The 15,446-nt window shown below is 38.4% G+C and overlaps 1 protein-coding gene across 5 annotated transcripts in view; it reads right to left on the bottom strand.

Moving 5' to 3' along the window:
* The window catches only part of LOC132395881 (lysine-specific demethylase 2B-like), a 208,606-nt gene that overhangs the window by 153,642 nt on the left and 39,518 nt on the right, over window positions 1-15,446 (bottom strand). The window contains exon 1 of one of the 5 annotated variants that reach the window (XM_059973004.1): window positions 10,405-10,492. The exons of the other annotated variants lie outside the window; for them this stretch is intronic. The gene's annotated coding sequence lies outside the window, so the exon portion shown is untranslated. Of the gene's footprint in view, window positions 1-10,404; window positions 10,493-15,446 lie in introns of those variants that run through there. 5 annotated transcript variants of the gene reach the window in all.

Here is a 15,446-nt window from a genome sequence, read left to right as displayed (position 1 = left end):
ATATTTAATTTTTCACATAGTTTTTATGTGGTAAGGCTCCTATGAAGATTCAGTTACAGTTTACGTGGTACAGCAGGCACTGCTGATGACTCACAGCTCCTGCAACATGTGTCTGACCCTGACCCCTGCTGCTGTCTGCACATTCTCCATCTGGTTATGTGGGATTCCTCCATGTACACTGGTTTCCTCCAGCATCTTAAAATCAGTGGTTAATTAGTGAAGAAAATTACTTAGTGTAGGCAGATGGTGGATGGCAGAATGCAGGTGGAAGTTGATAAGTATGTGAGAGAAATTGTGGGATAGAATTGAGGGCATTTTTCTGAGAACACGCATGGCTCAATTTTGCCAAATGGCCTCCTCCTTCATTGTGACTTAATGAGAAATAAAAGGACAAGTCACTGCTCAGGGTGACCAAAAGTAAATGAATCAACTAGTCTCATGCTTCCATGCTTCAGACCCCGGCCTCCCTCAGATACCAGGAGGTGGGAAAAGGGGTTAGACAAGGACTGATATAGAACTATAAAGCACAAAAATAGATTCTTCAGCCCACCATGTCAACACCAACCTTGAAATAAACATCCCCAGCCACAGGAAGGGACCTAGGCAACTAGATAACAGCACATGTAACACTTTTCATAGAGGAAAATGGCATACAAGGACACAGACTTGTTTGGAAACTATAGGCAAATCAACGTAACCCCACTTTTGGGAAAGCTTTAGAGAAAGAAAAGCAGAAATCAGAAAAATACTAATCAGTACTATTATGCTTGAATTGATGAAGGAGTACCAGCAAGCACAGATTTATTTAAGTTATATCATGTTTCACTTTTCTGAGGCATGGAATAAGAGCAGGGCAATTATGCTAGAATAAAACCTGAAAATGCTGTTGATACTCTGCACTTTGAATATTTTTATTTCAGACGTCCAGATTCTGTGATCATGCTATTAACTGCATGCTTGAAAAGTCAGGCCACAGCTTGGGTACTGTGTTGAACTCTAGTCACCACATTGGCATTGAATTTTGAGGTATGGTTAGTATATTTGCAGATGGCATAAATTGGTGGTGTTGCTAGCAACAAGGATAAACTTACACTGAACCACAGTGTTAGTTGATGAGGTAGCACTTTAGCAAGGCAGATCTAAGTTAATCCTAATAAGAGATAATGCACTTTGGGGAGGACTAATAGGGGTAGAACTCATACAGCAGAGCTACCTGAAATGGAGCATTTAATGGACTACTTTCCTTGAAGCAAGCAAGACTGTGATAGAGGATCATGAAAGTATGAGGAATAGAGACAGGGTATATAGTATAAACTTTTCCCCCGAAGCAGAGGTGAGTAAAGCTAGAGGATACAGATTAAGGTAAGAAACAAAGTTTTTAAAAAAGGTATCCAATAAAGACACCCCCTCCCCCACTCAGCAGGCAGTTGAAATTAAGCCAAATTGGTGATGGCAGCAGGTACTCTGAATGAGGACTTGAATCACCCAGGCTTGTAAGGCTACAAGCCAAGTGCTGATAAATAGGATTAGTATGGATGCATAATTGATAGCTTGCATGGATAATATGGGTGAAAGGGCCTGTTTTGTGCAATATGATGTTATGACTATTACAGAAATGTTGCTGCACTGGAGAGGGTGCAAAGTGATTTACAGCATTGTTGCCAGGTCTGCAATACCTGTGTAGCTACTGTAGCTGTGATGAAAGATTGAATAAGTTAACATTATTCATTTTGGAAAACATGACAATGAGGACAATTAATTGAATTGAACAGAATAATGAGCTCAGAACAAAAACAAAAAAGGTAGGATCCATTTCCCTTAACAGAAATCAAAAACCCAGAGTTGAGTATTGGTACAAAAATAAATAGAAGGAAAAGGGTATGCGTGAACTCTAGAATTCATTGTCTGAAAGGTTGGTGGAGTCAGAAATTCATACTTTAACAATTACACGTTTGTGAATGACGTAAGTCTCCAATGTGTAAAACAGACTGGACATAGAGAGGATGGCTGAATGGGCAGACAAGTGAAGATGAAATTTAATAGAAGGAAAACAATACAGATGAATAGCACAAACACATGTGAATAAATACTTGGAAGTGGCAGACATTGAGAGTAAAGTATGTATGATTGTGAAATTGACTAGCATGGGCATAGAATTCAAAAATAGGGAAGTTATACTGGACATAACTTATGCTGAACATTTAGGGCACAAATGGAGTAATATGTTCAGTTTCAGTTACCCAACTTTAGGAAGAATGTGATGGTCTGAAACAAAGCACATGAAATTTACTGGATTATTTCCAGGGATGAGGAACTTCAACTACTATGTAGATTAAAGTGAAGATGCTGGGAGTGGTTAATAGAAGTGTATAAAATGACAGGTTTGGATAGAGAAAATAATAGAAAAATATTCCCATTAGCAGTTATTTAAAGTACAAGGGACATTAGTTTAAAAACCTTGGACAAAGGATACATGGAAGTGTGTAAAAACCCTTTGAAGACAATCAAATCAATGCCTTCAAAGTAAATTGGAAAGACAGAAGAAAGTAATTTGAGGCCTAGGGGTGAGTGAGAATGAGATGACAGGAATGCTCTATCAAAAGTCAGTCTAAACTTTGATGGGCCAGATGGGCTCCTTCTGTACTGCAACAATTCTATAATTCTATGATATTCTTGGTCAGCCTACAATCGCTTCATCACTAGGCCAGCTGTTGACCATTAAAAGTACAAGGATGTCATAATTTCCCTGGAATAGATTAACAAATACCAACCACACACTGAAAACAGTTCACAAGGACAAATCTAATATTTTTAAGAGAAGTGAGACATAGAACAATACAGCACAGTACAGGCCCTTCGGCCCACAATGTTGTGCCAACCCTTAAACCCTGCCTCCCATATAACCTCCCACCTTAAATTCCTCCATATACCCATCTAGTAGTCTCTTAAATTTCACTAGTGTATCTGCCTCCACCACCGACTCAGGCAGTGCATTCCACGCACCTACCACTCTGAGTAAAAAACCTTCCTCTAATTTCCCCTTGAACATTCCACCCCTTACCTTAAAGCCATGTCCTCTTGTATTGAGTCGTGGTGCCCTGGGGAAGAGGCACTGGCTGTCCACTCTGACTATTCCTCTTAATATCTTGTATACCTCTATCACGTCTCCTCTCATTCTCCTTCTCTCCAGAGAGTAAAGCCCTAACTCCCTTAATCTCTGATCATAATGCATACTCTCTAAACCAGGCAGCATCCTGATAAATCTTCTCTGTACCTTGACAGTTAAAATCAAATTCACTCAATATATTAGCTGCTTCTCTAATATAAATATTTTTAGGGTAGAAAAATGTATTTAGTTACAAATGGCTGTAATCCACTGTTTGGATTATTCTCTATTTTAAAACTGACATAAATTGCCAGTACTAACAGGAGTTTCCATGTTTCATGGCATCATAGCAATTATTCACAAATAAGGTGAAGAAAGGACTGCAGGATTAGTAAATGAGATGATGATGGAAGCAACTGCAGGTATTTAATTGAAATGAAATAGGCCATGAAGTGGATATACGAATCAGAGGTATAATAACTCAATGAAATAGAATACTGGAAGTAGACAAGTTTACAAAACCTTTTGGGAATAATAACTACAAAGAATTGAAGGACAGCAAATAAAAAAATTACCTGCTTAAAACCAAAAGGGCATGTGAAAATCAGGTTACAACAGATAATTCTAATGAGCAAAAAAAAAATCCAATGTAGAATGATGTCATTGGTTCCAACTATGTAGGATAAATAGGAGCCAGAAAACATGGGTTTGCATGAGACTAATGACTGCACACTTCAAAAAATGTTCAGTTCTGCTATGTTGTCATACTGTACATCATCTTCCATCAGGAAGCAACTAACTCTCACAAACTATGCTAATTATTTTTCCCCCAACATAAGAGACTGCTTACTTTCCGGTTGGTGCTCCTCAGAAAGCAAGATAAATGATTTCCTTCGTCCATGTACTCAGAAGACTGGGCAAAATAGGCAAGCTACCTTGTTGAATGGCCGCTTAAAGCATACATCTGGGAGCAAGATACCTTGTATTGCAAAAAACATGAAAGGCTTTGGTTGATGTTAAAAAACAACATTTTTGCTGTCAAACATTTCATTCCTTGTTGATGTTTGCATCTTGGTGGTGGATAGGAATATTCTCTCATTCATTATGTAAACATTGCATTACATAATCCTTTAAGAAATATATTCTTCAAAACTCATGCAGATTGCCCAAGATGATATCTTGGCCCACAGGGGATAGATTCCTTCATTACTTTCAAAACTCTATTAATTGTGCACAGTGCCTTGCTATCTGTAATTAATCTTAGGTGATCAGTTTGGCACTCAGGATCAAAATGTTGCACATTCAGTGCTACTCCATGTCTTGGCAAATAATGAGCATCCCAATGCATGACAGCAGGAACACACCATTGTTCAAATTATATCCTTTCAGACAATATGGTCAACTGAGAATCTGTTGCCATAGTTATTCAACTACTACCCTCAAGGAGAAAGGCAAACTTTTATGCAAACCCTGTGATACTCATCTGTCCAACATCACAATTCAAAATAAACCATAGATTTGGATTTGCTGTTAGAGGACCTAAAGCACTAAATAAAAAGAGTTACATGAAGATTCACAGTGAACAAAGTTAAAACAATAGTGATTTTTGTTTTGGTGAAAAATTAACAATAAATAGCTGCCAATGAGGTCATTCCCATTGCACTCTACATAAAGGAGCCACTGCCCAAATTACCATTATTTTAGTGCAAAATCAACCAAGCTTTTTCCAAGTCTCCACAATAATTAGGAATCTTGGTTACTCATTACTAATGCATATTGACTAAAGCACAATAACAAGAGCAAATATACAAGAGGACTTTTACAGATCCACAAGGAATTTTATTTCAAAGAGTAATTTTGAGCAGAGCTCCCACTCCAGGAATCCCTTTAGAAGTAGTATGATCACTCGAGTTGAGTATGATGTTCTCTTAAGGGGTTGCCGATTGGTGGATCCTCAAGTAACTATAAAGGCTGATCTGGGATCCACATATTCTGGTGCAGTGTGGGTACGAATAAGTGGTGTCTGTGGTTAGTGGTTGGGTCTTTTGGTTATTCAGGCCCTCCATTTGCAGCTGCTGCTCATTGCCAGCAGTACAGCAGAGATCACTCTCAGGTTGCACAGCTTCCTCTTGAACAGATTTCCTCCAGGTGTGCAATACCTTCCCAGTTTTTAGATATAATATTGAATTCCTTCAAGCTGATTTTAATGTTATCTTTGAAGTGTTTTCTTTGCCCACCAGGGACTCGCTGACTTTCCTTCAATTGGGAGTTGATGCTCTTGGAGATGTTATCAAAATTCTGGGAATTATGGATTGGACTGTAGTTCACATTGGCCTCTTTTGGTGCCTTTTTTGTGTTCTTGCCCATTCAGGAGGTTTAGGGTTTGATTTTGTTTCTCCATGTGGGTGATCCGTTAGTTTTTGTGCAAGGGAGGGGGTTTGCAGTTTGCGAGATCTTGTTTCTTTTTCTTTTCGTGTTGGGGGATTGACATCTTTTTATCAACTACTTCTAAGGTTTTTCTGTATTTTATGGCTATCTGGAGAAGGCAGATCTTAAGAATTGTTTTCTGCATAGTTATTGTGATAATAATCAGTCAATGATTGTTGTCCAATTTGATACCTGCTTTTGAGGAGAGGCTGCTTTTAAGGTTCTTCTAAAGTAGGGCAAGATCTCTACAGTTTCAAGGGTGATATCATCAACTTTTATAGAGGCCTGAATAAATGGTTGGGTAGCAGTGGGTTATATAGGAACAGTGTCTTTTTTAAAAAAAAATATTCAAGACTCAGCACCCCATATGGCTTGGCAAAGGCATTCAGGGTACATTAGAGGTCTTCGGAGTGTGCTGTGATGGCATTGTCTTCCACACACTGGAGCTCCATGATAGTGTTGGTGCTAATCTTTTTCTTAGCCAAGAACTGATTGAGGTTAATAAGATGATCGGAGTTGGTCATTGCCTGGCACTTACGTGGCTTAAATATTACTTGCCACTTGTCATCCCAAGCCTGGATATTGTGCAGGTCCTGCTGCATTTGGGTATGAACTGCTTCACTATCTGAGGAGTCACAAATGTTGTTCATAATACGCGGCAACTTGGACTACAGATCACTTTGGTGGCACTGAAGAAGCACTCATGTCACCAGTATCTGGTAGTCTCTGGAATTCCGGGACTTTTACAGTCCACCAAGAATTATTTAGCTCCCTCATCCTGGAATGGTCATATGCCTTGGCTCTGAAGTAAACTTCTCTTTTGGCCTTGCTGCCGATGTCATTCTGCCAGAAACAAAAGCCTTCCTTTTCTTGGGGATAAGTTGTCCATCTCCATGTCATTATCATCAAACCAATCCTGATGTTTGCTGAACTTGTACACAAAAATGTCTTCGCAGGTTGAGGATGGTGCATTTAAGCAGACTTCAGTGTTCTTCAATATCCCCTGGATATTTCCATTGGACATTTCCCCCAAACAAGGCCTGAAGGTGTTTTGGGTAGCAGTGTCAAGCAGGCTTGTCCTGGTCTACTTCTGTGAACCCTCCTCTTCTTTTCATGAGTCTGATGAACATGGAGGAGATCAGGCAATGATCTGTGTCAATCACGGCAGTCACTAGCTCAGACAATGACAACATCAATGAGATGCCACTGTTTAGACTGAGGGTGTAGCCAAAATGCCTTGAATTTGTTTTTCTGGTGGAAGAGAATGTTCATGATAATAAGATTGCACTCAGCACATATGGTGAGAATTAGATTTGCATTTGAGCTGTTGCTGCCAATGTCTCTCTTTCCTTATGGTACCTTCCCAAAGGTTAAATCCTGACCAACCCTGACACTGTCTACTGCAGGATAATTTGAACAGCCAATCAACCTACTCTTGAGTCTTTAAGCTGTGGAAGGAAAGAAGAGCAGCTGGCAGAAACCCATGTAGTCATGTTGAGTATGCACAAACTCCAGACACTACCCAAGGTCAAGATCAAACTCAATACCATTGAATAGAGAGGCAGAAGTGGGCTAACCACTACTTTGTTATGTTACATAACTAAAGGTCGCTAAGACTCCAGCTTTTACCAAAATCTTCTACCAACAGGCTACATGGTTGAAACTACAAATTCACTTGATGCTAGAGAGTGAGTTCCTTAGTTAAGGTCAGATGCCGAAGGGTGGGGTGGGGCAATTGTCTGCCAGCAGATAAAACTCAGATTAAATTAAGTCTGAAAACTCTCAATAAATGTGCATGCCACTAACAAAGGAAGTGAGCTACCTTTTTGAACTATCCATGTAATGCAACATAGCAGTAGAGTATGCATCCAAGTAGACATCTCATGAATGCTTGCAAGGCTTCTTTCATAGACTACACTTGTAGGAAAAGGAAAGAACGTAAATGCAAGTAAATGGGAAAATAAACTGTATTGGCTTGAACCAGGTCAGTATTATGCATTGTTGTAGAATTATAGTTAAGGCAATTATTGATCGATACTTTGAACATTATTTGAGTTATGGCAAAATCCTTAGTTATATGTAACTTCAAAACTTTACACAAATTCACAGCATAATAAATTTAAAATTTGTCCCATTCAGAGCTCAGGATTTTTTCCACAATGGAGGATTTCTTACTCTTGTGGTATACAGTGGCATGCAAAAGTTTGGGCACCCCTGGTCAAAATTTCTGTTATTGTGAATAGTTAAGTGAGCAGAAGATGAACTGATCTCCAAAAGTGATGAAGTTACAGATGAAATATTCTCTTCAACAGTTTAAGATTAGTGTATTATTTTTGTTTTATACAATTTTAGAGTGAAAAAAAGGAAAGGAACACCATGCAAAAGTTTGGGCACTCCAAGAGACTTGAGCTCTCAGATAACTTTTATCAAGGTCTCAGACCTTAATTATCTGGTTAGGGCTATGGCTTGTTCACAGTCATCATTAGGAAAGGCCAGGTGATGCAAATTTCAAAGCTTTATAAATACCCTGATTCCTCAAACCTGGTCCCAACAATCAGCAGCAATGGGCTCCTCTAAGCAGCTGCCTAGCATTCTGAAAGTTAAAATAAATGATGCCCACAAAGCCGGAGAAGGCTATAAGAAGATAGCAAAGCGTTTTCAGATAGCCATTTCCTCAGTTCGTAATGTAATTAAGAAATGGCAGTTAACAGGAATGGTCTGTTGAGGTCAAGTTGAGGTCTGGAAGACCAAGAAAACTTTCTGAGAGAACTCCTTGTAGGATTGCTGGAAAGGCAAATCAAAACCCCCGTTTGACTGCAAAAGACCTTCAGGAAGATTTAGCAGACTCTGGAGTGGTGGTGCATTATTCTACTGAGCAGCAACACCTACACAAATATGACCTTCATGGAAGAGTCATCAGAAGAAAGCCTTTCCTCCATCCTCACCCCAAAATTCAGCATCAGAAGTTTGCAAAGGAACATCTAAACAAGCCTGATGCAATTTGGAAACAAGTCCTCTGGACCGATGAAGTTCAAATAGAATTTTTTGGCCGCAATGAGCAAAGGTATGTTTGGAGAAAAAAGTGTGCAGAATTTCATGAAAAGAACATCTCACCAACTGTTAAGCATGGGGTTAGATCAACCATGCTTTGGGCTTGTGTTGCAGCCAGTGGCATGGGGAACATTTCACTGGTAGAGGGAAGAATGAATTCAATTAAATACCTGCAAATTCTGGAAGCAAACATCACACCATATGTAAAAAAAGCTGAAGATGAAAAGAGGATGGCTTCTACAACACACCTCAAAATCCATAATGGAGTACCTCGAGGCCCAAGCTGAAGGTTTTGCCACGGCCCTCACAGTCCCCAACCTAAACGTCATCGAAAATCTGCAGTGCATGCAAGACGGCCCTAGAATCTCACAGAACTAGAAGCCTTTTGCAAGGAAGAATGGGTGAAAATCCCCCAAACAAGAACTGAAAGACTCTTAGCTGGCTACAGAAAGCGTTTACAAGCTGTGGTACTTGCCAAAGTGGGTGTTACCAAGTACTAACCATGCAGGGTGCTCAAACTTTTGCTTCAGGCCCATTTCCTTATTTGTGAAAAAAAAACTGTAAAAGATGGAAATAAAAAAGTCATCTTGCTTAAAATATTAAAGAAATGTGTCATCTTTAACTTTATGCCTTTTGGAAATCAGGTAATCTTTTACTCGCTCAGCTATTCACAGTTACAGAAATTTGGATCGGGGGTGCCCAAACTTTTGCATGCTACCGTAACACCTTTCTTGAAAAGGGGGATCACAGCTTGGCAGGTGAGACTTGTGGCTGTGAAACAATCTCAGGTTCCTGGGCCTCCTCTGTGGCGGTTGTGGGAGTTGCAACTGAGATTGCAAGAAGTGGGTTCTGACAGTGGCAACCACCTTTCTTCTTCCATTTTCTTCTTTAACTTTGTGGATCTTGATCTTTGGAAGGTGCATTTAGTTCTCTGGAGTATTCTCTTATTAATCCTCCTATTGCTCGTTTTACAACCTGCTCTCTTCTCTTGATTTCCTCATCAACAACATCATCTGACAAATCCTCTGTTTCCGTATCTCCATTGACTCCTTTCTTTTTGACCTTCAATGATTTATTTTTGCCTGCCCAACATACTCTATGTGTCCTACTTTATTGCATTTTTCTATAAGATTTGCCTTTAAATCTGCATTGGTCTGGTACATATGAGCCTGCACCACAACTGTGACACAAGTTGTTTGACCAGGAGGTTTCTATTTTGACATTGCAATTTTGTTCACACATGATTTCATTCCTGACCACAACCTAATTGCACCTCTGTCTGCTTCCATTGACAAAGCGATTTCAACTGCTGTTATAAATGCAAGCTGTGCTGCAGCTAGGAGCCCTTTCTGAATGCTTTATTCTTAGATTCCACAAATTAAAAGTGCATCATTAAGCCCATTACTGTACTGACAATGCTTAGTCTCTTCAATTCAACCATGTACACTGAAATGTACCCCCCCCCCCCCCATCCTTTTGATTCCGCTTATGAAACCTGAAGTGTTCTGCAATCAACAACAGCTTTGGTTCTAAATATTCCTGCATCACTTTCACAGTATCAGCAAAACTCATTTCGGATAGTTTGGTTGGAGCAGTTAAATTTTGAAGCAAACTGCATGCCATTATAGCCAATGCACTCAGCAAAATTGGTACTTGTTTCTCATTGGCCATTTGATTTGCTTCAAAATGAAAGCAATTGGTTCAATTAGTTCAATATACATGAACCAGTTATCTCTTGCAAAATCAAACATGACAATCTTTCTGATGTAACCATCCATTTCTGGCTCTTTTGTTTAAAAAAAAAATCATCCAGTACTCACTCTTCATGAATCCCGAATTCTTCCATTTACTTCGTTTTTAAAAACTCTGTCTCTGCAAGTACTGGGCTATTTTTTGGGCTTTTTTTTTAAACTCGCTGTTCCTTGCTTTGCTTTCAAGTTCAAACATTTCGGGCGCTTCAACAGGTTGGTAGTCATCTCAGGTTAGTTTAAAAATACAAAACCTAAGTGGTGACAAAGTAACATCAAAATATTAAACTAATTCAAACTAAGACACGAGAATCTGAAATGAGAGCCTACTTTCATGTTTACTTTAAGCAATGTGTGCATGTATCACATTGTAGCGTGATGATATATGCAATTCACATATTTATACACAAAACCCATGAAGTTATTTAAATGAACAAGAATGCTTAAGGAACTATACATACAAGATTGCTCAAATATTATGAAATATTAAATACACATGGTAGACCTCTTAACAGTACAGCCTGACAACGGTCAGAAAACTGATTCACACAACAGCCTTTTTTTTTGCATTATATTGCACAAATTCAGTTTTAGTCACAGTAGGCAATCAACGTCCAGATGAAAAAAAACTGAGCCGAATGCAAAACTGGATAATGCATTTCCACCTGCTAACTTATGAATGTCTGACATTTTCTTTATATTTTAACAATTCTTATTTCCATCCATATCTTAAATTGGTGCTGGAAGTTCCACAATCATGACAACAGAAGTAACTCAGAAATCATATTATTGCACAAATGCCCTGCAAGTGCAGAGTGATCTCCGAGGTAGTTTGAGAGGACATGAAGATTCCCTCTGCATTATTCCTTTGTGTAGAGATCCTCACTCACAGAGAAGACTACTACAGCCACTTCCTGCCAGGCTCTTTTCGTGGGCTCAATACATTTCCTGGTCTTCACAACACAAGGGGCCTTCCTTCCTCCCATCATGGTTCTCAATGATCCAAACTTCCCTGTCCCTTTACAAATGATTGCAGGAACTGCCTCCTTTTCCTCTGTGAACTTTGTTTACTCTGTGTCTACCAAAGTCTGTGTTGCTGGTGTGCAGTTAGCATGAAAATAAGGACCTTCTATCAGATTGCTTTTCTGAATATTCTACAACAAAGTGTAGAGAAATAAGCTAAATTAGATAAGGTCCTATGGGAAAACATTGTTGCCAGAACTGAAGCAGCTTAATGTCATTTCAAACTGATTTTGGCCAACTTTTGAGCTTTTGCAAGGATACTGATAAGGCATTTGCACAATGCACAGCCATGTGCAGGCACACCAAAGATACTTCAATTTCTAGGCAGGTATTAATGCTACCAATTTTAGACAATGCTATATGTCAAATTAATAAGAAATGATGAGATGACTATGTATTTTTAATCTCTTCCTTTTATTTTCCACTTTTGGTTAAAAACAGGAGCGAACTGTTACAAAACAGAGAATATATTGATATACCACCATGATTCTGAAGGACAGTTTTTGCTGTGGCTGTTCATGGTGAATGAAACTCTACCACATGACTTCAGCCTCACTAGGCAATGACCAAAAATGCTAAATTAATGGCTTAAACCATTAATTGATAAGATTTTAATTTAGCAACTGTTTAAAAAAATACTATGGGAGAACTCTATCAAGAAATAAAATTATAGAAACAATGGCATGGAACTTTTCCTTTTTATGTATAGAATATCCTGTGATAGTTGAAATTGATCTAACAGTACAACTCAAGCAGCATAGGCAAATGTCATATACCTTTGTCTTTTATTCAAAGCTGCAAAAATGATCATATCGATAGTGAAAGAATGTTCTTAAAAATTCAAAGATAAATATTTACAAAAAAGTTTAAAGATGAATTCTCAATATGTTGAATTAAGGTTTTGAAATTAGCTGTGTCTAAATTTTCCTCTGAAAATGAATAGCACATTAAGACAATCCCCACTGGAAAAGCAAACCTAAGGCAATATCTCTATCATAAAACAGTCAACATATCATACATTTATTAATTGTTTTTCCACAAAGTTTTAGTTCTGCACTTACGCTTCTGAAATGGAGGTGACGGTTGTTTTGCTGAATACACACAATGCCCTTCTATATCTGATCAAATAATAATTCTGTGACTTCCTTGAGGGCTTGCAGAATAAAATTAAGTTACTACAATTATTGACCCCAGACAGCGATCATAATATTTGCAATCCCTCCAAGCACTATGCATTTCAGCTCCTACTTGTGCTCAGATTACTTTCACAATGTACAAATTTAGAACACATCATTGGGTTGGAAGGTTACTAGTTATTACACTTTGCTAAGACATGTTGTCTAGTTTCACAAACTACAGGATATCAATATGACAGTTCATTTCTGCACAGTTCTAAGATTTTGAGGACTTCATAGTTAAGCAAATTGCAAGATCTTGACTTCTTTGTCAATGGCCAGCAAAAACCAGTACATAAATCTGAACAATTCTAGTGTCTTCTAATATCTAATTATAATATTAAATCCAAAGAATGGTCAAGTTAAATTTGGAATAGTAACCCAAGTATTACTGTTCCTTCTTATAATTGAGATCTTTGATTTTTCAAATCATAATTTCAACTTCATGCCTACTCAAATTATAATGATTGAAAAAAAACTCATTCACCATATTGAACTTGTTTCTGATTTCAAACAAAATAACATCAACATCGTAAAACAATGCTGCAGCTAAAGTAAGCAGCATTGCAATGAATTGTGCTTCAAGAATATTAATTCAAACTTTGAGAATGCACACTGAAATATTATGGCACTTTGATTATTTGAAGCCTGGATTAAGTCAGTAATTAAACTCTAAAGCTATCAACTGTCATTCAAAGTTTATCTCTTCTCTTAGGTGGTCACTGCACCTGCTCTATTAATTATTAAGTCACTGGTTTTGGAGATGGGCAAAAAAAAAGTTAATTTTACCAGTGACATTTACTAATGAAAATATTTCTGCTAGACATCTGCCTTGGGTGACCATGAAACTTGATCCTTTTCCATGAGGAATTTCAGAAATTCCAATCCACGAATACCTTACATGTACAATTAATTCACTTTAAATCTGGTACTTCTTGTTAGAGAAGCCAAAAATCTCTTCACAGGTATCTGGCACATAAAGAACAAACGGTGGAAGGAGAGTGAACAAAGGCAGCTCAGTAAGTCACTAACAGCTACTATATCCGCAGGTTCTGAGTTCTTGTACTGATAGACCCAATTAATACCCACTGGAAGCAGCATTTTAAAGGGCTCTCTAATTGGTACTCTGTCTTTTATATGAGAGTACATGATTTCATCACCAAGAAGCAAGTCTGGGCCAACATTGCCATCACTTCTGATCAATAAGTTGAAAAGGTCTATCTAACTCAATGATAATACAGTTTCAGGAGCAGAAATGCCCACTGAAATGAACACTCCAGTCACAAATCTACAACTTCATTACCAATATCTAAGAACAGGAGGATATCCCAGGACACCTCAGAAAAACGACACAGAAATCACAGAAATCTTCAAGAAAGGTGACAAGTGGACAACTGGCAACTACAGAGGGCTCTCTCCAATGTTCACCAGATGCAAAAAAAAATCAAAATCCTCAAAATTCTACTCCAAACAATCAAACAACTGGCTCCAAATGCAGCATAGATTGTCTCCATTCCAGTATAGTGAACACGATTCACAATGCAAAAAAAGATTTCTGGGAGCAGTGCCAGCCACCATTTTCTTTTAATCATGTAAGAAACTTTGACCCCATCATTCTGGAGGGATAATAAAACATCCATCATAAACTCAGCTGCTGACAGAAATATGCGTCTTCATTATCATGGAAGCTGTAATATTTACTAATGGGTCTACAATGGAAATCACTCCCAGGTGAAGATTACTGTCATCAAGGATACATCATTGCTGCTTCTGCTGAATTTTCCTTGCCACAAAATTGTATTTCACTTCCAACAAACATCTCATAGGACTGGAACAAACCTTCAGAACAAAAGAACCAATACTATTCAGACCAAAGCAGTAGAACTGAAGTGCACTAGAGGATGGAACTTGTACTCAACACCTGCAAAACAAAAATCCTTTACTCGCCTTCCTCTGCAGCACACTGCCTCTCCAAAAATAAAGGTTCACGCCTGCAAAGGGTGGACCACTTACCACATCTTAAGCACTCACTCAATGAAGGCATTCATCAATAATGAAACTGCTCACCACCTTGAATGCATCGGCATAGATTTTGGTCAGTTATGAGAAAAGCTTTTTGGAACATCAAGGTGTCATATTTGGCACAAAATTCATGGCCTTTTTGGCAACAGTTTGGAGATCATTACCCTCCCATACATTTCAGCATTGATGACATTGCTTAATTAGCGAGTTACCACCAATGCTGTCTCAGTAAATTCGTCAAATTACTGGAGTACAAGCAAAAAAAAAGTGTCCTCACCCAAGCCAACAACACTCAGAGGCCCTAGTTACATTCTTTCAGTCTCACTGCTCACATGCCTGACACCATCACTCAAAATAGGCACTCTTATCCCAAACTTTATCCTGGGGAGATTCTTCTTGGACAGACAAAAGGATTCAAGAATTTTGAATTCAAGAATTCAAAGCCTCAAAGAAATGCAAAATCTTCACCCACTCCTGGGCATCTTTGGCCCATGGCCAAATAGAGGAATAGCATTTTAGATGGTAATGAGAAACAAGGCCATTCATTGGAGTACATTGAGTTCTAGACTAAGTGATGGAAGAAACAGACTGACACATACTCTATCCCATCCACATAGCCCATCATCTTCCCTCTTCTGTAGAAGTGTTTACAGTTCCCACACTGGCCTTAACCACATCAGAACCTACAAACCACAGTAGAAGCAAATAATCTCCAATCCCCAGGAGTTGTAATAGAAGCAAAATATTATTTTTTCTAACAAGTTTCACAAAATATGTCAGTGATATTAAAATTGATTCTGATTACCTGACAAATAAAACTGTTGATTTTTCTAAGGCAACTTCCATCTACTCTCAATTTTATCATACTGCTGCTACCTGCGAAAGCTGCCACTT

This window comes from Hypanus sabinus, chromosome 6 (genome assembly GCF_030144855.1).
Source record: "Hypanus sabinus isolate sHypSab1 chromosome 6, sHypSab1.hap1, whole genome shotgun sequence".
Lineage (NCBI taxonomy): Eukaryota > Metazoa > Chordata > Chondrichthyes > Myliobatiformes > Dasyatidae > Hypanus > Hypanus sabinus.
The sequence above is the reverse complement of the archived record's forward strand: the minus strand, read 5'-3'. Positions and strand labels throughout refer to the sequence as shown.